At 54.7% G+C, this 24,860-nt stretch overlaps 6 non-coding genes across 6 annotated transcripts; 3 read left to right on the top strand and 3 right to left on the bottom strand.

The window, feature by feature from the left end:
- Positions 1 to 4,708: 4,708 nt before the first annotated feature.
- On the bottom strand, positions 4,709 to 4,780 carry TRNAQ-CUG (transfer RNA glutamine (anticodon CUG)). Its single transcript has one exon. It is a non-coding gene; the product is annotated as a tRNA-Gln (tRNA).
- Positions 4,781 to 5,899: 1,119 nt separating this feature from the next.
- On the bottom strand, positions 5,900 to 5,971 carry TRNAM-CAU (transfer RNA methionine (anticodon CAU)). Its single transcript has one exon. It is a non-coding gene; the product is annotated as a tRNA-Met (tRNA).
- Positions 5,972 to 6,853: 882 nt separating this feature from the next.
- TRNAS-AGA (transfer RNA serine (anticodon AGA)) lies at positions 6,854 to 6,935 on the bottom strand. Its single transcript has one exon. It is a non-coding gene; the product is annotated as a tRNA-Ser (tRNA).
- Positions 6,936 to 15,926: 8,991 nt separating this feature from the next.
- TRNAS-AGA (transfer RNA serine (anticodon AGA)) lies at positions 15,927 to 16,008 on the top strand. Its single transcript has one exon. It is a non-coding gene; the product is annotated as a tRNA-Ser (tRNA).
- A 910-nt stretch (positions 16,009 to 16,918) lies between these two features.
- TRNAM-CAU (transfer RNA methionine (anticodon CAU)) lies at positions 16,919 to 16,990 on the top strand. The gene has a single exon. It is a non-coding gene; the product is annotated as a tRNA-Met (tRNA).
- Positions 16,991 to 18,192: 1,202 nt separating this feature from the next.
- TRNAQ-CUG (transfer RNA glutamine (anticodon CUG)) lies at positions 18,193 to 18,264 on the top strand. Its single transcript has one exon. It is a non-coding gene; the product is annotated as a tRNA-Gln (tRNA).
- The last annotated feature ends 6,596 nt before the right edge of the window (positions 18,265 to 24,860 follow it).

Below are 24,860 nucleotides of genomic sequence, written 5' to 3' on the forward strand. Positions count from 1 at the left end.
CTTTGAGATGGAATGGACCTTAAAATCATTTCGCTCTTGCCCCATGAAACAGCTTTTACAGCTTCTCTGGACAACCTCTTCCAGTTTATCTCCCCACTCAGAGGAAAAGATTACTTCCCAATACCTTACGTAATATACCTGCTTTCAGTTATGAACTGGTAGCCCTTGACCCTTCCCTCCACATCCCAAGCATGTATCCTTCCCTTTCTTAAATGAATGTCTCCTGGGAGCCTTCTCCTCTCTTTGCTACACAACCCCAACCCTCTCAGCCTGTCCTGGCAGGCTGATGGCTGCAGCTGCCTGGTGCTCTTTGTGGCTCCTCTGGACCCACTGCAGCAGGTCCGTGTGTTTCTAGGGCTGGAGGCAGTACCCCAGGCACGGTGTCACGAGAGCCGAGCAGAGCAGGACAATCCCCTCCCTCGACCTGCCGGCCCCACTGCTCTGGATGCAGCCCAGAATTCGATTGCCTTTTTGCACTGGGCTGCTAGCAGGGAGTTCAGGTTCATGTTCAGCAAATCAACCACCAGAACCTGCAGGTCTCCCTCCACAGGGCTGCTCTCAATCCACTCCAGGCCTAGCCTGTGTCCAGGTTTGGGATTGCCCTGACCTTGGCATTTGACAACCAGAGCACAGGCCTCACCTTGGGAAATTGGGGTCCTCTAGAAAACATGGAACTCAACACATAGAAAGGTGATCAAAGCCATGCCTAATTGTCTCCCTGAGAGACAAATTGACCAATTTTCTCAAACACAAATTGACCCACTTTTCTCAGTGTGTCCAGCCCTCACGTCAGCATCTGGATGACATCTTTGGAGGAGAGGCTGAGGGCAGGGAGCCCAAAGCTCATGGCTCCTTCTCCTGGGGCAGACATCATTTGCCCACTCCCCTAACATCACAGTTCAAAGGGATATTGGATCAGTCTTCCACAGCTTGAGGGAATCACTGTGATGTGGAAGAGTTGGGAAAATCCATGAGCTTCAGGCAAACCTGAATCATGCTGATGTGGAAATGAGTGCACCAGGTGCCCTGGACTCAGGCATTCCAGGGACACCAGAGCTCATGGCCTCTTTTCTCTGAAACTTTTTGCCTTTGTCAGGGGCATTTCCTGACCTTTCAGGCCTGGTCCCAAACCACCTTGTACGTCCATGTAATCCTCTGCTGCTGCTGCTGCAGCTTTCCAAAAGACCAGTTCCTCCACCAGTTCTGTGTCAGGGCCAAGCTGAGGCAGCCCCAGCATCAAGCCGGGCAGCCTCCATGGCAGCAGTTCAGCCCACAGGGAGGGATGGAGCGCACTCAGGCTTACCTCGTTCCTGGAGGAAAGGGAGGCCAGAGAGGGAGGCTTCTGGTGGCTGCTCAAGGGACAAGTGGGATGCAGGACAACCCAGGATAATGGGGGTTGGGAGAGGCCTCTGGAAGTCCCCTGCTCCCGCTCTGAGAAGAACAAACTTCCCAGCTGCCTCCGTAAACTCTGTAATCCGTGTCCTCTGAACACTGCCACTGTCAGACAGGTCCCTGTCTCCTGGACAGCAATTCCAGGGATGCCCTGCACCCCAAGGAGGCCACCAGGAGATGGAAAGGGCTCCTCCAGATGAGCCTCCCAGGTCCTCAGTGGGGAGGACCAGCAGGAGACGACACTGAGGCTGCCTGCACTGGTGAGCAAGGCGTGGACGGGAGCACAGAGCTGCTGTCTCCAAAACCTCCTGGTGGTTCTGGAGAGAATGAAATCAAACACATCCAAGAGGTGCACTGTCACAGGGCACGAGACTAGAAACACAATTTGCATGAAAGAAAATCCCAGGACTGCCTGGGGTAGGACAAGGACAAGGCCAGGAAGAGCTGTACAAGGGATAGTGATTTCTTCTGTCAGCTGTCAGTGCTTAGAAGGCAGCAGGACAAGGCCCAGAGCCTGCTGAGGAACTGGGACAGTATGATGTGCCCAGAGCAGTTGGTAGGAGCACAAGAGCTCCAGAGCTCCATGCAGACCTTCTGGGGTTGATGTGGGGTACTCTGAGTCACTGCAGCCCTTCTGCAGCCAACAAAACACCATGCCATGGGAGACAGCAAATGCAGGAGATTGCAGACAAGCACCAGGTGATCCCCCACTGGGAATACAAGGTGGGGAAATATCCTTCATGGCAGCAGAACATTGAGGATATGAGCTCTGTTATCCCTTGAGCGCCTGAGTCTGTGGCACCCAGTCCACTGAAGTCCACACTGGGTGACTCAGGTTTGCCTGCAGCTCAGGGATTTTCCCAGCTCTTCCACATCACCATGACACCCACTCTGGTGCTCCTGGAGACTGATCCAGTGTCCCTTTGAAATGTAAAATGCATGGATGGAATGGGAATCCCCATCCCAGACCCTGAAAAAACAGCCATGGGCTCCCTACCCTCAGCCTTTTCCCCAGAGCCACCAGCCAGGTCTCTGGCCTGTGGGATGAGCACGCTGAGTAAAGCAGGTCAGTGTGGCTCTGGGTCTGTTTCAGGGAAGGATGCAGCATCTCTTTGATCACAAAACCAGGCCATGGCACGGCCTGTGACTGTAAGCAAGTTGCCCATGGCTGTCACTCAGGCCTGCAGGGGACATCCTTTCAGCTGAACATGGACTTGCCTTGCCACTGAGCTTTGCCACCTCCCTGCACACTTGGGTCTCTTCCCCACTATGGGGTTGTGCAGTGTTGACTTGGTGCCTCAAGTGACCCCCAGTCTTCTGTGGGTCTCTGTGAGCCTTGGAAGAAATGACTCTCAGGATTAGCCTGAGTGCCTGCAGGGAAACCTCCTGAGAGATGACCTGAGGTGTCACTTAATGGCTGAATTTAACTGGAACTAGAGCCAAATTAATCATCAAGAACAAGTGACAGAAGCCTATAGACACGGCAAAAATTCATTGCAACTCCCCTTATTCACGGGCTTGGAACCTCCACATGAAGTGTCCTTAGAAAGCTGGGACACACATTAACCATTTCCACGTTGGATGGTGCGAAACCATTGAAAAATGCCTGAGATGACAGAGGCAGGGACCTGATCAGCAGGGAGGCCTCGCAAGTGGCCACTCCCAGGAGTTTGGATGTTTCACAAGCAAGGAATGTTTGTGGCCCCACAGGGCTCTGGGACCCGGCATAAAAGGCTGCGCTGCTGCAGGCTCTGCATCCTCATCTCTGGCCTCCCTTTCCTCCAGGAACGAGGTAAGCCTGAGTGCGCTCCATCCCTCCCTGTGGGCTGAACTGCTGCCATGGAGGCTGCCCGGCTTGATGCTGGGGCTGCCTCAGCTTGGCCCTGACACAGAACTGGTGGAGGGCCGTCAGCCTTTGCATGCTGCTGGCTGGGCACAGCTGGGAAGAGGGGGCTTTGTTCCAGCAGAAGGGGAGCAGTGGGGCTCAGCCTCAGGGGGATGTGCCCTGCAGAATTTGCACCTGCCCTGGTGGGACAAAATGTGCCAGTGCATCCCGGGACATTGTCTCACACAGCCACGTCTGTTCTGGAGATGGGCTGTGACCAGTCTGTCCACAGGGGCCTTAAAGCCACTGTGCTGGGTGCTACTGCTGAAGTGGGGCGGCCTTGCCGTGCCGTGCCACTCGGAGGGCTCCAGGAGGGTGGTGGGAGCTGCAGGCACAGAGTGTGTTTTGAAGAGCAAATGTGTCCCTGGAGAGAGCTGAGGGACAGAGAGACAGACTGATGCTGAGGCTGCTTGGTGCTCCCTGCTCTGTGTTGCAGCGCTGCCTCCTGCACCGAGAGATGTCTTGCTGCAGACCCTGTCCCCCACGGCCCTGCGGCCCCTGTGGCCCGACCCCCCTTGCAAGCAGCTGCAGTGAGCCCTGCCTCGCCCGCTGCGCTGACTCCACCTTCTACATCGAGGCTTCGCCGGTGCTGGTGACCCTGCCGGGCCCCATCCTCACCTCCTTCCCTCAGAACACAGCCGTGGGATCCTCTCTGTCAGCTGCTGTGGGCAGCTCCCTCAGCACCGCGGGCGTTCCCATCTCTTCTGGGGGCTCCCTTGGCCTGGGGGGCTCAGGCCTGTGTCTGCCTTTCCCCCGCTGCGGGCAGATCTGCTGAGGCCGCCGCATCGTCCCCGCTGGCCTTGGCAAATGGGCCCATCTCTCGCCCTGCCTGGCCCCCCACACGTGTTCCTTGCTCTCTCTTCTGTGCCACCGCTTTTGCTCCCTCTCATTAAAGCCTTTGTGCAGCAGTGCTGGAGAGTCGGGGTCGTTTGTTCTCCTCCTCCCTCACCTACCACCTGCTCTGCAAGGAAGATCCTTCCCTCTCCCGTGGCAACAGATGGAGCCCCAATGATGGGGCACTGGCCAGTGTTGGTAGAGCTCCTTGAATGGATTGCAGAGCAATAGAAAGAAATGGGCAGGGGAAAGAGGAAAAGAAGCCCCAGAGGAATGGAGCAAGAAGGGAGCAGTGGACAGGGGTGGCCATACAAGTAATGCCACACAGAGTAACCTGCTGCTCCTGTGGCAGTGGTCCAACCTGGAAAGGGGGCTGCCCAAAGCATGTAGCCCAGTCTCTGTGTTTGGGTGCATCCAACACAGGACCCAATGGTCCCAGAGCAGCTGGGTGTGCCTGACCCATTTGGAGTGATGGGTGGTCTGCATCTCAGCTGCTGTGTGATTCATCAGGGAACAGGGCCCAAGTGACCCAGCAGCAGAGCAGAGCTGTGGGAGTGTGAGCATGCTGAGGCAAAGCGGGAGGGAACCAAAAGGCTCAGGTCCCACTGAGATTTGAACTCAGATCACTGGATTCAGAGTCCAGAGTGCTCACCATTACACCATGGGACCTCCTGCACAGCTCACCTCTGGCCCCTGTGCTCAGCCTGCCTCAGCCTCATGGCCCCAGCTGAGCCTGCCTGGCTCTCCATTGCCTTCCACATCCAGCGCCAAGTGCAGCCCTCCTGCAGGGCCTCCACACACTCTCTAATCACACCATCCTTCAGGCCAGCACCACAGCTCCTCCTGCAAGCCTGCTCTCGCCTCTCTCACAACGGCCAGACTTGAAATTCGGCAAAATCTTGCCTTTCCCAAATTGCAACAAGCCCTTTCTGACTCGGGCAAACTTGCCTTGGGAATTTACCTTCACGCAGCAGAAGCCCCCTTGCCTTCTCTTCTCCAGCCCAAGCCAGTCCAGCTCCTTAAGGACTATGGAGAGGGAAACATTGCCCCATCTCTACAAAAGGAGAACAAAGACCCTCTGCTGAACCCAACCAAGGGGCTGTTGTGGCAAGGAGAAAGGACAGGGGACACACCCAGGACGGAGCAATGACTGACTTCCAGTTCCTGTGAGGAAGAGGCTCAATCGCTGCCTATGGTGCAGAGCAAGGATGGCAGAACCCTCTCTGGGAACTCTTCCCTCTCGCAAGGAACTTGACTGCAAGGCATCCCAGGAGGACACAAGCCCAAATGCCTGCTCAAAGCAGGGCTGGAGACAAAGCAAGGAGAAGGAAACTGTGCTTGAGCCCCATTGCAACCCCAGCCTGATGCCCAGGTGTGGAGAATAACAAAGTTCTCTGCCCACCTGGTTGCAGTGGCTCACCACTCTCTGGGAGTCTCTGTAGGATCCAGAGCAGGCCCTGCAGTCGGCTTTTGCCAAGGCTGACCTGTCTCAAAGGCAGTGTGTGCCTGCTGGGCTGGGAGGTGCCAGGGTCCTGGGCTGGATCCTGGCTGAGGGGAGCAGGAGCAGCAGCTCAACTGCTCTGTGGGAGAAGAACTTGTGCAGGGAAGACCCTCTGCCATTCGGGTTCAGGAGAGGCCTGGTGATGTTACACAAATTTTAATATTTCTAGTAAATGTAGGAAGCAGTTGTAGAGGGAAGAGGAAGGCTATGGCTGTTGTTACCCAAGAAGCCAGAGCCAAGCAGGCTAAAAGGTGTTGGGTGAGGCTGTGTCAGAGAAAAAAGTGCCTTAGCAGAGGATGGTTTCGATCCATCGACCTCTGGGTTATGGGCCCAGCACGCTCCCGCTGCGCCACTCTGCTCCTCCTCACACCTGCCTGCCATTGCCCTCCCCGCAGCCTGATGCTGACGGACACTGCTGCCCCTCACTCCCTCCCTTCCCCTCTGCTCAGCCTCCCCCTCCCCACTAAATACAGCCCCTGACACATTCAGCTCCCTTCAGCCTGCTCTCCACACCTCCAGGGCCTGCCCTTGCCCTTCTCCCACACCTCACGCACACAGCCCTGCACAGCCCCTTGCCCTTTCACACCCACCCTGCCGCTGCACCTGCTCAATGCAGCCCCGCAGCCAGGCTGCAGCCTCGGGCCTTGCCAGCCCTGAGGACACCTGAAATCCACAGACACCCTCACGCCTGCAGCCCTGCCCAGAAATACAGCTCTGCTCCCAGCAGTGCACCACTGCACTGCCCAACACTTCAGACCTTGCTGTCCAAGGAGGGACACGGGTTGCTGTTGCTTGGACTTGCCAGCAGAAAGAATTCTCCTCATTTTGCTGTGCAAATTCTGGTGCCTCAGGTCAGTGGTCCGCGTGCTTACTCTGAAGTAAAAGTTCTGGACACTTAGCACTAAAGCAGGTTGCCAAGCTGAGCATCCTTGCCTTTAACACTTGGTGCTGCTGCTGCAGGAGGATGAAATGCTCGCATGCAGGTGCTGTGTGTCTGCATTTCTCCTTTCCTTCTTCATTGATGCTGACAAGGTCTGGGAGCTGACAAGGTTCTCTTTCCCCACTGCAAGTGGCTTAGCTGCAGGGCACAGACCTTGCAGCAGCACTACTGGGCTTTTGTTGTCCCCTGGGTGCTGAGCTCCCTTGGCCTGAGAGGAAGGAAGGCCCTTCAGCAGGCAGGCAGGCCAGGCTGCCAGCAGCTCCTCCCTGCAGCTGCCCGCAGCCCAAAAGGGGCGTGTGCCCGTAGTTGGCAGGATTCGAACCTGCGCGGGGAAACCCCAATGGATTTCTAGTCCATCGCCTTCACCACTCGGCCACAACTACCTGCCCTGTGCCCTGCCCTGCGCCCTGCCCATCACACACCCTCTGACACCACACACACCCCCAGCCACCGGGCAACAACGCTCCTCCTAACAACCTCTGCTTGCCATTGCCCAAAAAATCACCCCCAGGCGACCACCCAAACACACAGCTCAGAGTCAAGGAAAGCACCACAAACCTCCTTGGCAACTTTCACTCTCCTGCTTACACCACACTGAAGGCACAACCACATACGACAAGCAACCACAAAAACTAACTAAATCCAAGCAATCAAAACACAAATTAACCAGCAACTACCTACCGCAGTGTCTCTGTGTCCCTCTGTACCTGTATGTGTCTGTCTGTGTCTGTCTGTGTGTCTGTGACAAAAGGAGCGCAAGTATAAAAAGGCCTTTAGCGGCCTAAAAGCTTGCCAGCACTCACACTCAACTCTATTTTAACTTAACTCCTGCCTTACACCGAACTAATATCTTACCCTTAAAATCTGACAGAGGAAAAACTCTTAATAGCATTTAACCTAACATACAACTTCAAAGTTATACTTAGGAACTTAGCCAAAGAACAACACTAAGCACCATTTAGGTAAGACTATATCAGTAACTTAACCTTACTGACAGGCCTGACTTACTTAGATCCCCAAATACTTAAACATCTTACGACAGCAATATTTCTCCCAGATTTGCTATACCAAATATATGCACACGTGCTTGCACACAGACATGAAGAGTCGGTACAAGCAATGTACCTGTGAAAAATTCCCCTCAGTGGTCAATGAAACACTCTCTTTGGATGCCTTTGCCTCTCCCAAAGCGGGAAGGGTCAGCCTCAAGGAGTGAGGGTATCAGCCCGAGACTCATCGTTGTTGGACAATCCTCCAAGTACAGCAACCCTGAGAGTTCACTGGCTGTGAGTGCTGTCCCACTCAGAGGGACATTGCTGGTCACAGCCTGCTGCAGCCCAGGAGAGCTCCAAGGGTCTCATTTTGGGCCACTTTATAGGGTGGTGTCTCATTTATAGGCTTGTAATAGAGTGGGCTTTAGTCCTAACAAGATTTCATCCAGGCCACAGTTTGTGTTGGAACTTTCTTTGAAAGTGTGACAATGGGAATGTTGTGGCATTCAGAAAAAAAAAATATTTTCCAAGATGGTTTATTTTCGAGGGGTGTTTTCCATAGGTGTATTTAAAACCTAAATAAAGAGCAAATGTTTGTGTGTGCAAGTGAGACAGAGAATCACTAATGGTATGAATATTGTCACTGTGAAATTAAGTCCTTGCTGTGACTGTGGATCCAGTGCTGCCAAACCCTTTTGCACCCTTTTAATTTTGTATCCATATCCATTGCATACCATCCACTTCTGAATGCACAGTCTCCCTATAAAGCATTAAACATTGATTTCAATTCAATATTCTATTTATGCTTCATCCAATTACTGAGTAACAGACTGAACTTTGCAGTCAAACTCTGTTGAAGCCACACTGCCTATGTCCAGGCATGAAAAGAAGTTCTTTTCCCTTTCCTGCCCACAATCCTCTACTCGCACCATTGACACATCCCAACACCACCAGGAGAAGAGAGAAGATTGATTCTGCTGTGCTTTTGTGAAGAAGCTTTGACAAGAATGAAATGTTACTCAGAACATTGGTAATATCTCTCACGAGGGACAAACTGGCACTGGGCTCTGCAGGGCTGTGATCTCCAGGTTACAGACGCAAGCTCAGTGACTGAGGCTTTGGTGCTCTGGTGTAATTTCTGAGAGTTCTTAGTGCAGCTGCTGGAAGGCTCAGGGCAGCAGCCAGAGCTCACCCAGGCAGAGCAGGCGGTAGGTGAGGGAGGAGGAGAACAAACGACCACGACTCTCCAGCACTGCTGCACAAAGGCTTTAATGAGAGGGAGCAAAAGCGGTGGCAGAGAAGAGAGAGCAAGGAACACGTGTGGGGGGCCAGGCAGGGCGAGAGATGGGCCCATTTGCCAAGGCCAGCGGGGACGATGCGGCGGCCTCAGCAGATCTGCCCGCAGCGGGGGAAAGGCAGACACAGGCCTGAGCCCCCCAGGCCAAGGGAGCCCCCAGAAGAGATGGGAACGCCCGCGGTGCTGAGGGAGCTGCCCACAGCAGCTGACAGAGAGGATCCCACGGCTGTGTTCTGAGGGAAGGAGGTGAGGATGGGGCCCGGCAGGGTCACCAGCACCGGCGAAGCCTCGATGTAGAAGGTGGAGTCAGCGCAGCGGGCGAGGCTGGGCTCACTGCAGCTGCTTGCAAGGGGGGTCGGGCCACAGGGGCCGCAGGGCCGTGGGGGACAGGGTCTGCAGCAAGACATCTCTCGGTGCAGGAGGCAGCGCTGCAACACAGAGCAGGGAGCACCAAGCAGCCTCAGCATCAGTCTGTCTCTCTGTCCCTCAGCTCTCTCCAGGGACACATTTGCTCTTCAAAACACACTCTGTGCCTGCAGCTCCCACCACCCTCCTGGAGCCCTCCGAGTGGCACGGCACGGCAAGGCCGCCCCACTTCAGCAGTAGCACCCAGCACAGTGGCTTTAAGGCCCCTGTGGACAGACTGGTCACAGCCCATCTCCAGAACAGACGTGGCTGTGTGAGACAATGTCCCGGGATGCACTGGCACATTTTGTCCCACCAGGGCAGGTGCAAATTCTGCAGGGCACATCCCCCTGAGGCTGAGCCCCACTGCTCCCCTTCTGCTGGAACAAAGCCCCCTCTTCCCAGCTGTGCCCAGCCAGCAGCATGCAAAGGCTGACGGCCCTCCACCAGTTCTGTGTCAGGGCCAAGCTGAGGCAGCCCCAGCATCAAGCCGGGCAGCCTCCATGGCAGCAGTTCAGCCCACAGGGAGGGATGGAGCGGACTCAGGCTTACCTCGTTCCTGGAGGAAAGGGAGGCCAGAGATGAGGATGCAGAGCCTGCAGCAGCGCAGCCTTTTATGCCGGGTCCCAGAGCCCTGTGGGGCCACAAACATTCCTTGCTTGTGAAACATCCAAACTCCTGGGAGTGGCCACTTGCGAGGCCTCCCTGCTGATCAAGTCCCTGCCTCTGTCATCTCAGGCATTTTTCAATGGTTTTGCAACATCCAACGTGGAAATGGTTAATGTGTGTCCCAGCTTTCTAAGGACACTTCATGTGGAGTTTCCAAGCCCGTGAATAAGGGGAGTTGCAATGAATTTTTGCCATGTCTATAAGCTTCTGTCACTGGTTCTTGATGATTAATTTGGCTCTAGTTCCGGTTAAATTCAGCCATTAAGTGACACCTCAGGTCATCTCTCAGGAGGTTTCCCTGAAGGCACTCAGGCTAATCCTGAGAGCCATTTCTTCCAAGGCTCACAGAGACCCACAGAAGACTGGGGGTCACTTGAGGCACCAAGTCAACACTGCACAACCCCATAGTGGGAAAGAGACCCAAGTGTGCAGGGAGGTGGCAAAGCTCAGTGGCAAGGCAAGTCCATGTTCAGCTGAAAGGATGTCCCCTGCAGGCCTGAGTGACAGCCATGGGCAACTTGCTTACTGTCACAGGCCGTGCCATGGCCTGGTTTTGTGATCAAAGAGATGCTGCATCCTTCCCTGAAACAGACCCAGAGCCACACTGACCTGCTTTACTCAGCGTGCTCATCCCACAGGCCAGAGACCTGGCTGGTGGCTTTGGGGGAAAGGCTGAGGGTAGGGAGCTAATGGCTGTTTTTTCTGGGTCTGGGATGGGGATTCCCATTCCATCCATGCATTTTACATTTCAAAGGGACACTGGATCAGTCTCCCGGAGCACCAGAGTGCGTGTCATGGTGATGTGGAAGAGCTGGGAAAATCCCTGAGCTGCAGGCAAACCTGAGTCACCCAGTGTGGACTTCAGTGGACTGGGTGCCACAGACTCAGGCGCTCAAGGGATAACAGAGCTCATATCCTCAATGTTCTGCTGCCATGAAGGATATTTCCCCACCTTGTATTCCCAGTGGGGGATCACCTGGTGCTTGTCTGCAATCTCCTGCATTTGCTGTCTCCCATGGCATGGTCTTTTGTTGGCTGCAGAAGGGCTGCAGTGACTCAGAGTACCCCACATCAACCCCAGAAGGTCTGCATGGAGCTCTGGAGCTCTTGTGCCCCTACCAACTGCTCTGGGCACATCATACTGTCCCAGTTCCTCAGCAGGCTCTGGGCCTTGTCCTGCTGCCTTCTAAGCACTGACTGCTGACAGAAGAAGTCACTATCCCTTGTACAGCTCTTGCTGGCTTTGTCCTTGTCCTACCCCAAACAGTCCTGGGATTTTCTTTCATGCAAGTTGTGACTTCTGCCTCTTGCCCTTCTACAGTGCTCCTGTCAGGAGAATTTGGCTTCATTCTCTCCAGAACCACCAGGAGGTTTTGGAGACAGCAGCTCTGTGCTCCCCTCCATGCCTTGCTCCTCAGTGCGGGCAGCCTCAGTGTCGTCTCCTGCTGGTCCTCCCCACTGAGGACCTGGGACGCTCATCTGGAGGAGCCCTTTCCATCTCCTGGTGTCCTCCTTGGGGTGCAAGGCATCCCTGGAATTGCTGCCCAGGAGACAGGGACCTGTCTGACAGTGGCAGTGTTCAGAGGACAATGGGACAAGATCCTCAGTTTACGGAGGCAGCTGGGAAGTTTGTTCTTCTCAGAGTAGGAGCAGAGGACTTCCAGAGGCCTCTCCCAGCCTCCATTATCCTGGGTTGTTCTGCATCCACTTGTCCCTTGAGCAGCAACCAGAAGCCAATGTCTTTTGGAAAGCTGCAGCAGCAGCAGCAGCAGAGGATTACATGGACGTACAAGGTGGTTTGGGACCAGGCCTGAAAGGTCAGGAAATGCCCCTGACAAAGGCAAAAAGTTTCAGAGAAAAGAGGCAATGTGCTCTGGTATCCCTGGAATGCCTGAGTCCAGGGCACCTGGTGCACTCATTTCCACATCAGCATGATTCAGGTTTGCCTGAAGCTCATGGATTTTCCCAACTCTTCCACATCACAGTGATTCCCTCAAGCTGTGGGAGACTGATCCAATATCCCTTTGAACTGATATTAGGGGAGTGGGCAAATGATGCCTGCCCCAGGAGAAGGAGCCATGAGCATTGGGCTCCCTGCCCTCAGCCTCTCCTCCAAAGATGCCATCCAGATGCTGACGTGAGGGCTGGACACAGTGAGCAAAGTGGGTCAATTTGTGTTTGAGAAAATTGGTCAATCTGTTATTCAGGGAGACAATTAGGCATGGCTTTGATCACCTTCCTATGCGTTGAATTCCATGTTTTCTAGAGGACCCCAATTTCCCAAGGTGAGGCCTGTGCTCTGGTTGTCAAATGCCAAGGTCAGGGCAATCCCAAACCTGGACACAGGCTAGGCCTGGAGTGGATTGAGAGCAGCCCTGTGGAGGGAGACCTGCAGGTTCTGGTGGTTGATTTGCTGAACATGAACCTGAACTCCCTGCTAGCAGCCCAGTGCAAAAAGGCAATCGAATTCTGGGCTGCATCCAGAGCAGTGGGGCCGGCAGGTCGAGGGAGGGGATTGTCCTGCTCTGCTCGGCTCTCGTGACACCGTGCCTGGGGTACTGCCTCCAGCCCTAGAAACACACGGACCTGCTGCAGTGGGTCCAGAGGAGCCACAAAGAGCACCAGGCAGCTGCAGCCATCAGCCTGCCAGGACAGGCTGAGAGGGTTGGGGTTGTGTAGCAAAGAGAGGAGAAGGCTCCCAGGAGACATTCATTTAAGAAAGGGAAGGATACATGCTTGGGATGTGGAGGGAAGGGTCAAGGGCTACCAGTTCATAACTGAAAGGAGGTATAATAAGTTAAGGTATTGGGAAGTAATCTTTTCCTCTGAGTGGGGAGATAAACTGGAAGAGGTTGTCTAGAGAAGCTGTAAAAGCCGTTTCATGGGGCTAGACCCAGATGTTTTTAAAGTCCACTCCATCCCAATGTAATTCTAAGAGTCATTGCAGAATTTTGGGTTGTACAAAGAGGGAGAACAATATTTAAAATGACAGAGGCAGGGACCTGATCAGCAGGGAGGCCTCGCAAGTGGCCACTCCCAGGAGTTTGGATGTTTCACAAGCAAGGAATGTTTGTGGCCCCACAGGGCTCTGGGACCCGGCATAAAAGGCTGCGCTGCTGCAGGCTCTGCATCCTCATCTCTGGCCTCCCTTTCCTCCAGGAACGAGGTAAGCCTGAGTCCGCTCCATCCCTCCCTGTGGGCTGAACTGCTGCCATGGAGGCTGCCCGGCTTGATGCTGGGGCTGCCTCAGCTTGGCCCTGACACAGAACTGGTGGAGGGCCGTCAGCCTTTGCATGCTGCTGGCTGGGCACAGCTGGGAAGAGGGGGCTTTGTTCCAGCAGAAGGGGAGCAGTGGGGCTCAGCCTCAGGGGGATGTGCCCTGCAGAATTTGCACCTGCCCTGGTGGGACAAAATGTGCCAGTGCATCCCGGGACATTGTCTCACACAGCCACGTCTGTTCTGGAGATGGGCTGTGACCAGTCTGTCCACAGGGGCCTTAAAGCCACTGTGCTGGGTGCTACTGCTGAAGTGGGGCGGCCTTGCCGTGCCGTGCCACTCGGAGGGCTCCAGGAGGGTGGTGGGAGCTGCAGGCACAGAGTGTGTTTTGAAGAGCAAATGTGTCCCTGGAGAGAGCTGAGGGACAGAGAGACAGACTGATGCTGAGGCTGCTTGGTGCTCCCTGCTCTGTGTTGCAGCGCTGCCTCCTGCACCGAGAGATGTCTTGCTGCAGACCCTGTCCCCCACGGCCCTGCGGCCCCTGTGGCCCGACCCCCCTTGCAAGCAGCTGCAGTGAGCCCTGCCTCGCCCGCTGCGCTGACTCCACCTTCTACATCGAGGCTTCGCCGGTGCTGGTGACCCTGCCGGGCCCCATCCTCACCTCCTTCCCTCAGAACACAGCCGTGGGATCCTCTCTGTCAGCTGCTGTGGGCAGCTCCCTCAGCACCGCGGGCGTTCCCATCTCTTCTGGGGGCTCCCTTGGCCTGGGGGGCTCAGGCCTGTGTCTGCCTTTCCCCCGCTGCGGGCAGATCTGCTGAGGCCGCCGCATCGTCCCCGCTGGCCTTGGCAAATGGGCCCATCTCTCGCCCTGCCTGGCCCCCCACACGTGTTCCTTGCTCTCTCTTCTCTGCCACCGCTTTTGCTCCCTCTCATTAAAGCCTTTGTGCAGCAGTGCTGGAGAGTCGTGGTCGTTTGTTCTCCTCCTCCCTCACCTACCACCTGCTCTGCCTGGGTGAGCTCTGGCTGCTGCCCTGAGCCTTCCAGCAGCTGCACTAAGAACTCTCAGAAATTACACCAGAGCCCCAAAGCCTCAGTCACTGAGCTTGAGTCTGTAACCTGGAGATCACAGCCCTGCAGAGCCCAGTGCCAGTTTGTCCCTCGTGAGAGATATTACCAATATTCTGAGTAACATTTCATTCCTGTGAAAGCTTCTTCACAAAAGCACAGCAGAATCAATCTTCTCTCTTCTCCTGGTGATGTTGAGATGTGTCAATGGTGTGAGTACAGGATTGTGGGCAGGAAAGGAGAAAAGCACTTCTTTTCATGCCTGGACATAGGCAGTGTGGCTTCAACAGAGTTTGTCAGCAAAATTCACTCTGTTACTCACTAAATGGATGAAGCATAAATAGAATATTGAATTGAAATCAATGTTTAATGTTTTATAGGGAGACTGTGCATTCAGAAGTGGATGGTATGCAATGGATATGGATACAAAATTAAAAGGGTGCAAAAGGGTTTGGCAGCACTGGATCCACAGTCGCAGCAAGGACTTAATTTCATAGTGACAATATTCATACCATTAGCGATTCTCTGTCTCGCTTGCACACACAAACATTCACTCTTTTTTTAGGTTTTAGATATACCTATGGAAAATACCCCTCGAAATTAAGCAGTCTTGGAAAATATTTTTGTTTTCAGAATGCCACAACATTCCCCTTGTCACGCTTTCAAAGAAATTGCCAACACAGACTATGACCTGGATGAAACCTTGTTACAACTAAAGCCCATCTCTTACAACCCTATAAAGAGTGGCCCAAAATGAGACCCTTGGAGCTCTCCTGGACTGCTGCAGGCTGTGACCAGCAATGTCCCTCTGAGTGGGACAGCACTCACAGCCAGTGAACTCTCAGGGTTGCTGTACTTGGAGGATTGTCCAACAACGATGAGTCTCGGGCTGATACCCTCACTCCTTGAGGCCTGAGCCTTCCCGCTTTGGGAGAGGCAAAGGCATCCAAAGAGAGTGTTTCATTGACCACTGAGGGGAATTTTTCACAGGTACATTGCTTGTACCGACTCTTCATGTCTGTGTGCAAGCACGTGTGCATATATTTGGTATAGCAAATCTGGGAGAAATATTGCTGTCGTAAGATGTTTAAGTAGTTGGGGATCTAAGTAAGTCAGGCCTGTCAGTAAGGTTAAGTTACTGATATAGTCTTACCTAAATGGTGCTTAGTGTTGTTCTTTTGCTAAGTTCCTAAGTATAACACTGAAATTGTATGTTAGGTTAAATGCTATTAAGTGTTTTTCCTCTGTCAAATTTTAAGGATAAGATATGAATTAGGTGTAAGATAGCAGTTAAGTTAAAATAGAGTTGAGTGTGAGTGCTGACAAGCTTTTAGGCCGCTAAAGGCCTTTTTATACTTGCGCTCCTTTTGTCACAGACACACAGAGACACAGACAGACACATACAGGTACAGAGGGACACAGAGACACTGCGGTAGGTAGTTGCTGGTTAATTTGTGTTTTGATTGCTTGGATTTAGTTAGTTTTTGTGGTTGCTTGTCGTATGTGGTTGTGCCTTCAGTGTGGTGTAAGCAGGAGAGTGAAAGTTGCCAAGGAGGTTTGTGGTGCTTTCCTTGACTCTGAGCTGTGTGTTTGGGTGGTCGCCTGGGGGTGATTTTTTGGGCAATGGCAAGCAGAGGTTGTTAGGAGGAGCGTTGTTGCCCGGTGGCTGGGGGTGTGTGTGGTGTCAGAGGGTGTGTGATGGGCAGGGCGCAGGGCAGGGCACAGGGCAGGTAGTTGTGGCCGAGTGGTGAAGGCGATGGACTAGAAATCCATTGGGGTTTTCCCGCGCAGGTTCGAATCCTGCCAACTACGGGCACACGCCCCTTTTGGGCTGCGGGCAGCTGCAGGGAGGAGCTGCTGGCAGCCTGGCCTGCCTGCCTGCTGAAGGGCCTTCCTTCCTCTCAGGCCAAGGGAGCTCAGCACCCAGGGGACAACAAAAGCCCAGTAGTGCTGCTGCAAGGTCTGTGCCCTGCAGCTAAGCCACTTGCAGTGGGGAAAGCTCTGCAAGAGAACCTTGTCAGCTCCCAGACCTTGTCAGCATCAATGAAGAAGGAAAGGAGAAATGCAGGCAGCACCTGGAGCTCTGGTTTTCTAGAGCTTAGCATTCATCCTCCTGCAGCAGCAGCACCAAGTGTTAAAGGCAAGGATCCTCAGCTTGACAACCTCCTTTGGCACCAAGTGCCCTAAATTCTGAACTTTTACTTCAGAGTAAGCATGAGCAGAGTTGAGCGGAGGCACCAGAATTTGCACAGCAAAATGAGGAGAATTCTTTCGGCTGGCAAGTCCAAGCAAAGGTGACCCTTGTCCCTCCTTGGGCAGCAAAGGTCTGAAGTGTTGGGCAGTGCAGTGGTGCACTGCTGGGAGCAGAGCTGTATTTCTGGGCAGGGCTGCAGGCGTGAGGGTGTCTGTGGATTTCAGGTGTCCTCAGGGCTGGCAAGGCCCGAGGCTGCAGCCTGGCTGCGGGGCTGCGTTGAGCAGGTGCAGCGGCAGGGTGGGTGTGAAAGGGCAAGGGGCTGTGCAGGGCTGTGTGCGTGAGGTGTGGGAGAAGGGCAAGGGCAGGCCCTGGAGGTGTGGAGAGCAGGCTGAAGGGAGCTGAATGTGTCAGGGGCTGTATTTAGTGGGGAGGGGGAGGCTGAGCAGAGGGGAAGGGAGGGAGTGAGGGGCAGCAGTGTCCGTCAGCATCAGGCTGCGGGGAGGGCAATGGCAGGCAGGTGTGAGGAGGAGCAGAGTGGCGCAGCGGGAGCGTGCTGGGCCCATAACCCAGAGGTCGATGGATCGAAACCATCCTCTGCTAAGGCACTTTTTTCTCTGACACAGCCTCACCCAACACCTTTTAGCCTGTTTGGCTCTGGCTTCTTGGACAACACTGTCCATAGCCTTCATCTGCCCTCTTCAGACGATACCTGCTGCCTGCAGCCTTGTGGGGCATTGCTTGGCAGAGCTGACTTCCAAGCAGGGGCGCAGGGCTCAGCCATTCCTGCCCAAGGCAGACCGGCTTTTCTTCAGCCTGGCTCCACACTGCCTGGCCTCTCCTGGTCCCGAAGGGTGCAGTCCCTTCCCTAAGCTAGTTCTTCCTCCACAGAGCAGCTGAGCTGCTGCTCCTGCTCCCCTCAGCCGGGATCCAGCCCAGGACTCCTGGCACCTCCCAGCCCAGCAGGCACACACTGCCTTTGAGACAGGTCAGCCTTGGCAAAAGCCGACTGCAGGGCCTGCTCTGGATCCTACAGAGACTCCCAGAGAGTGGTGAGCCACTGCAACCAGGTGGGCAGAGAACTTTGTGATTCTCCACACCTGGCCATCATGCTGGGGTTGCAATGGGGCTCAGGCACTGAGTTGCCTTCTCCCTGCTTTGTCTCCAGCCCTGCTCTGAGCAGGCGTTTGGGCTTGTGTCCTCCTGGGATGCCTTGCAGTCAAGTTCCTTGCGAGAGGGAAGAGTTCCCAGAGAGGGTTCTGCCATCCTTGCTCTGCACCATAGGCAGCGATTGAGCCTCTTCCTCACAGGAACTGGAAGTCAGTCATTGCTCCGTCCTGGGTGTGTCCCCTGTCCTTTCTCCTTGCCACGACAGCCCTTTGGCTGGGTTCAGCAGAGGGTCTTTGTTCAGCTTTTGTAGAGATGGGGCAATGTTTCCCTCTCCATAGTCCTTAAGGAGCTGGACTGGCTTAGGCTGGAGAAGAGAAGGCAAGGGGGCTTCTGCTGCGTGAAGGTAAATTCCCAAGGCAAGTTTGCCCGAGTCAGAAAGGGCTTGTTGCAATTTGGGAAAAGCAAGATTTTGCCGAATTTCAAGTCTGGCCGTTGTGAGAGAGGCGAGAGCAGGCTTGCAGGAGGAGCTGTGGTGCTGGCCTGAAGGATGGTGTGATTAGAGAGTGTGTGGAGGCCCTGCAGGAAGGCTGCACTTGGCGCTGGATGTGGAAGGCAATGGAGAGCCAGGCAGGCTCAGCTGGGGCCATGAGGCTGAGGCAGGCTGAGCACAGGGGCCAGAGGTGAGCTGTGCAGGAGGTCCCATGGTGTAATGGTGAGCACTCTGGACTCTGAATCCAGTGATCTGAGTTCAAATCTCAGTGGGACCTGAGCCTTTTGGTTCCCTCCCGCTTTGCCTCAGCATGCTCACACTCCCACAGCTCTGCTCTGCTGCTGGGTCACTTGGGCCCTGTTCCCTGATGAATCACACAGCAGCTGAGATGCAGACCACCCATCACTCCAAATGGGTCAGGCACACCCAGCTGCTCTGGGACCATTGGATCCTGTGTTGGATGCACCCAAACACAGAGACTGGGCTACATGCTTTGGGCAGCCCCCTTTCCAGGTTGGACCACTGCCACAGGAGCAGCAGGTTACTCTGTGTGGCATTACTTGTATGGCCACCCCTGTCCACTGCTCCCTTCTTGCTCCATTCCTCTGGGGCTTCTTTTCCTCTTTCCCCTGCCCATTTCTTTCTATTGCTCTGCAATCCATTCCAGGAGCTCTACCAACACTGGCCAGTGCCCCATCATTGGGGTTCCATCTGTTGCCACAGGAGAGGGAAGGATCTTCCTTGCAGAGCAGGCGGTAGGTGAGGGAGGAGGAGAACAAACGACCACGACTCTCCAGCACTGCTGCACAAAGGCTTTAATGAGAGGGAGCAAAAGCGGTGGCAGAGAAGAGAGAGCAAGGAACACGTGTGGGGGGCCAGGCAGGGCGAGAGATGGGCCCATTTGCCAAGGCCAGCGGGGACGATGCGGCGGCCTCAGCAGATCTGCCCGCAGCGGGGGAAAGGCAGACACAGGCCTGAGCCCCCCAGGCCAAGGGAGCCCCCAGAAGAGATGGGAACGCCCGCGGTGCTGAGGGAGCTGCCCACAGCAGCTGACAGAGAGGATCCCACGGCTGTGTTCTGAGGGAAGGAGGTGAGGATGGGGCCCGGCAGGGTCACCAGCACCGGCGAAGCCTCGATGTAGAAGGTGGAGTCAGCGCAGCGGGCGAGGCTGGGCTCACTGCAGCTGCTTGCAAGGGGGGTCGGGCCACAGGGGCCGCAGGGCCGTGGGGGACAGGGTCTGCAGCAAGACATCTCTCGGTGCAGGAGGCAGCGCTGCAACACAGAGCAGGGAGCACCAAGCAGCCTCAGCATCAGTCTGTCTCTCTGTCCCTCAGCTCTCTCCAGGGACACATTTGCTCTTCAAAACACACTCTGTGCCTGCAGCTCCCACCACCCTCCTGGAGCCCTCCGAGTGGCACGGCACGGCAAGGCCGCCCCACTTCAGCAGTAGCACCCAGCACAGTGGCTTTAAGGCCCCTGTGGACAGACTGGTCACAGCCCATCTCCAGAACAGACGTGGCTGTGTGAGACAATGTCCCGGGATGCACTGGCACATTTTGTCCCACCAGGGCAGGTGCAAATTCTGCAGGGCACATCCCCCTGAGGCTGAGCCCCACTGCTCCCCTTCTGCTGGAACAAAGCCCCCTCTTCCCAGCTGTGCCCAGCCAGCAGCATGCAAAGGCTGACGGCCCTCCACCAGTTCTGTGTCAGGGCCAAGCTGAGGCAGCCCCAGCATCAAGCCGGGCAGCCTCCATGGCAGCAGTTCAGCCCACAGGGAGGGATGGAGCGGACTCAGGCTTACCTCGTTCCTGGAGGGAAGGGAGGCCAGAGATGAGGATGCAGAGCCCGCAGCAGCGCAGCCTTTTATGCCGGGTCCCAGAGCCCTGTGGGGCCACAAACATTCCTTGCTTGTGAAACATCCAAACTCCTGGGAGTGGCCACTTGCGAGGCCTCCCTGCTGATCAAGTCCCTGCCTCTGTCATCTCAGGCATTTTTCAATGGTTTTGCAACATCCAACGTGGAAATGGTTAATGTGTGTCCCAGCTTTCTAAGGACACTTCATGTGGAGTTTCCAAGCCCGTGAATAAGGGGAGTTGCAATGAATTTTTGCCATGTCTATAAGCTTCTGTCACTGGTTCTTGATGATTAATTTGGCTCTAGTTCCAGTTAAATTCAGCCATTAAGTGACACCTCAGGTCATCTCTCAGGAGGTTTCCCTGAAGGCACTCAGGCTAATCCTGAGAGCCATTTCTTCCAAGGCTCACAGAGACCCACAGAAGACTGGGGGTCACTTGAGGCACCAAGTCAACACTGCACAACCCCATAGTGGGAAAGAGACCCAAGTGTGCAGGGAGGTGGCAAAGCTCAGTGGCAAGGCAAGTCCATGTTCAGCTGAAAGGATGTCCCCTGCAGGCCTGAGTGACAGCCATGGGCAACTTGCTTACAGTCACAGGCCGTGCCATGGCCTGGTTTTGTGATCAAAGAGATGCTGCATCCTTCCCTGAAACAGACCCAGAGCCACACTGACCTGCTTTACTCAGCGTGCTCATCCCACAGGCCAGAGACCTGGCTGGTGGCTTTGGGGGAAAGGCTGAGGGTAGGGAGCTAATGGCTGTTTTTTCTGGGTCTGGGATGGGGATTCCCATTCCATCCATGCATTTTACATTTCAAAGGGACACTGGATCAGTCTCCCGGAGCACCAGAGTGCGTGTCATGGTGATGTGGAAGAGCTGGGAAAATCCCTGAGCTGCAGGCAAACCTGAGTCACCCAGTGTGGACTTCAGTGGACTGGGTGCCACAGACTCAGGCGCTCAAGGGATAACAGAGCTCATATCCTCAATGTTCTGCTGCCATGAAGGATATTTCCCCACCTTGTATTCCCAGTGGGGGATCACCTGGTGCTTGTCTGCAATCTCCTGCATTTGCTGTCTCCCATGGCATGGTCTTTTGTTGGCTGCAGAAGGGCTGCAGTGACTCAGAGTACCCCACATCAACCCCAGAAGGTCTGCATGGAGCTCTGGAGCTCTTGTGCCCCTACCAACTGCTCTGGGCACATCATACTGTCCCAGTTCCTCAGCAGGCTCTGGGCCTTGTCCTGCTGCCTTCTAAGCACTGACTGCTGACAGAAGAAGTCACTATCCCTTGTACAGCTCTTGCTGGCTTTGTCCTTGTCCTACCCCAAACAGTCCTGGGATTTTCTTTCATGCAAGTTGTGACTTCTGCCTCTTGCCCTTCTACAGTGCTCCTGTCAGGAGAATTTGGCTTCATTCTCTCCAGAACCACCAGGAGGTTTTGGAGACAGCAGCTCTGTGCTCCCCTCCATGCCTTGCTCCTCAGTGCGGGCAGCCTCAGTGTCGTCTCCTGCTGGTCCTCCCCATCAAGGACCTGGGAGGCTCATCTGGAGGAGCCCTTTCCATCTCCTGGTGTCCTCCTTGGGGTGCAGGGCATCCCTGGAATTGCTGCCCAGGAGACAGGGACCTGTCTGACAGTGGCAGTGTTCAGAGGACAATGGGACAAGATCCTCAGTTTACGGAGGCAGCTGGGAAGTTTGTTCTTCTCAGAGTAGGAGCAGAGGACTTCCAGAGGCCTCTCCCAGCCTCCATTATCCTGGGTTGTTCTGCATCCACTTGTCCCTTGAGCAGCAACCAGAAGCCAATGTCTTTTGGAAAGCTGCAGCAGCAGCAGCAGAGGATTACATGGACGTACAAGGTGGTTTGGGACCAGGCCTGAAAGGTCAGGAAATGCCCCTGACAAAGGCAAAAAGTTTCAGAGAAAAGAGGCAATGTGCTCTGGTATCCCTGGAATGCCTGAGTCCAGGGCACCTGGTGCACTCATTTCCACATCAGCATGATTCAGGTTTGCCTGAAGCTCATGGATTTTCCCAACTCTTCCACATCACAGTGATTCCCTCAAGCTGTGGGAGACTGATCCAATATCCCTTTGAACTGATATTAGGGGAGTGGGCAAATGATGCCTGCCCCAGGAGAAGGAGCCATGAGCATTGGGCTCCCTGCCCTCAGCCTCTCCTCCAAAGATGCCATCCAGATGCTGACGTGAGGGCTGGACACAGTGAGCAAAGTGGGTCAATTTGTGTTTGAGAAAATTGGTCAATCTGTTATTCAGGGAGACAATTAGGCATGGCTTTGATCACCTTCCTATGCGTTGAATTCCATGTTTTCTAGAGGACCCCAATTTCCCAAGGTGAGGCCTGTGCTCTGGTTGTCAAATGCCAAGGTCAGGGCAATCCCAAACCTGGACACAGGCTAGGCCTGGAGTGGATTGAGAGCAGCCCTGTGGAGGGAGACCTGCAGGTTCTGGTGGTTGATTTGCTGAACATGAACCTGAACTCCCTGCTAGCAGCCCAGTGCAAAAAGGCAATCGAATTCTGGGCTGCATCCAGAGCAGTGGGGCCGGCAGGTCGAGGGAGGGGATTGTCCTGCTCTGCTCGGCTCTCGTGACACCGTGCCTGGGGTACTGCCTCCAGCCCTAGAAACACACGGACCTGCTGCAGTGGGTCCAGAGGAGCCACAAAGAGCACCAGGCAGCTGCAGCCATCAGCCTGCCAGGACAGGCTGAGAGGGTTGGGGTTGTGTAGCAAAGAGAGGAGAAGGCTCCCAGGAGACATTCATTTAAGAAAGGGAAGGATACATGCTTGGGATGTGGAGGGAAGGGTCAAGGGCTACCAGTTCATAACTGAAAGGAGGTATAATAAGTTAAGGTATTGGGAAGTAATCTTTTCCTCTGAGTGGGGAGATAAACTGGAAGAGGTTGTCAAGAGAAGCTGTAAAAGCCGTTTCATGGGGCTAGACCCAGATGTTTTTAAAGTCCACTCCATCCCAATGTAATTCTAAGAGTCATTGCAGAATTTTGGGTTGTACAAAGAGGGAGAACAATATTTAAAATGACAGAGGCAGGGACCTGATCAGCAGGGAGGCCTCGCAAGTGGCCACTCCCAGGAGTTTGGATGTTTCACAAGCAAGGAATGTTTGTGGCCCCACAGGGCTCAGGGACCCGGCATAAAAGGCTGCGCTGCTGCAGGCTCTCCATCCTCATCTCTGGCCTCCCTTTCCTCCAGGAACGAGGTAAGCCTGAGTCCGCTCCATCCCTCCCTGTGGGCTGAACTGCTGCCATGGAGGCTGCCCGGCTTGATGCTGGGGCTGCCTCAGCTTGGCCCTGACACAGAACTGGTGGAGGGCCGTCAGCCTTTGCATGCTGCTGGCTGGGCACAGCTGGGAAGAGGGGGCTTTGTTCCAGCAGAAGGGGAGCAGTGGGGCTCAGCCTCAGGGGGATGTGCCCTGCAGAATTTGCACCTGCCCTGGTGGGACAAAATGTGCCAGTGCATCCCGGGACATTGTCTCACACAGCCACGTCTGTTCTGGAGATGGGCTGTGACCAGTCTGTCCACAGGGGCCTTAAAGCCACTGTGCTGGGTGCTACTGCTGAAGTGGGGCGGCCTTGCCGTGCCGTGCCACTCGGAGGGCTCCAGGAGGGTGGTGGGAGCTGCAGGCACAGAGTGTGTTTTGAAGAGCAAATGTGTCCCTGGAGAGAGCTGAGGGACAGAGAGACAGACTGATGCTGAGGCTGCTTGGTGCTCCCTGCTCTGTGTTGCAGCGCTGCCTCCTGCACCGAGAGATGTCTTGCTGCAGACCCTGTCCCCCACGGCCCTGCGGCCCCTGTGGCCCGACCCCCCTTGCAAGCAGCTGCAGTGAGCCCTGCCTCGCCCGCTGCGCTGACTCCACCTTCTACATCGAGGCTTCGCCGGTGCTGGTGACCCTGCCGGGCCCCATCCTCACCTCCTTCCCTCAGAACACAGCCGTGGGATCCTCTCTGTCAGCTGCTGTGGGCAGCTCCCTCAGCACCGCGGGCGTTCCCATCTCTTCTGGGGGCTCCCTTGGCCTGGGGGGCTCAGGCCTGTGTCTGCCTTTCCCCCGCTGCGGGCAGATCTGCTGAGGCCGCCGCATCGTCCCCGCTGGCCTTGGCAAATGGGCCCATCTCTCGCCCTGCCTGGCCCCCCACACGTGTTCCTTGCTCTCTCTTCTCTGCCACCGCTTTTGCTCCCTCTCATTAAAGCCTTTGTGCAGCAGTGCTGGAGAGTCGTGGTCGTTTGTTCTCCTCCTCCCTCACCTACCACCTGCTCTGCCTGGGTGAGCTCTGGCTGCTGCCCTGAGCCTTCCAGCAGCTGCACTAAGAACTCTCAGAAATTACACCAGAGCCCCAAAGCCTCAGTCACTGAGCTTGAGTCTGTAACCTGGAGATCACAGCCCTGCAGAGCCCAGTGCCAGTTTGTCCCTCGTGAGAGATATTACCAATATTCTGAGTAACATTTCATTCCTGTGAAAGCTTCTTCACAAAAGCACAGCAGAATCAATCTTCTCTCTTCTCCTGGTGATGTTGAGATGTGTCAATGGTGTGAGTACAGGATTGTGGGCAGGAAAGGAGAAAAGCACTTCTTTTCATGCCTGGACATAGGCAGTGTGGCTTCAACAGAGTTTGTCAGCAAAATTCACTCTGTTACTCACTAAATGGATGAAGCATAAATAGAATATTGAATTGAAATCAATGTTTAATGTTTTATAGGGAGACTGTGCATTCAGAAGTGGATGGTATGCAATGGATATGGATACAAAATTAAAAGGGTGCAAAAGGGTTTGGCAGCACTGGATCCACAGTCGCAGCAAGGACTTAATTTCATAGTGACAATATTCATACCATTAGCGATTCTCTGTCTCGCTTGCACACACAAACATTCACTCTTTTTTTAGGTTTTAGATATACCTATGGAAAATACCCCTCGAAATTAAGCAGTCTTGGAAAATATTTTTGTTTTCAGAATGCCACAACATTCCCCTTGTCACGCTTTCAAAGAAATTGCCA

This window comes from Passer domesticus, chromosome 11 (genome assembly GCF_036417665.1).
Source record: "Passer domesticus isolate bPasDom1 chromosome 11, bPasDom1.hap1, whole genome shotgun sequence".
Classification (NCBI taxonomy): Eukaryota; Metazoa; Chordata; class Aves; order Passeriformes; family Passeridae; genus Passer; species Passer domesticus.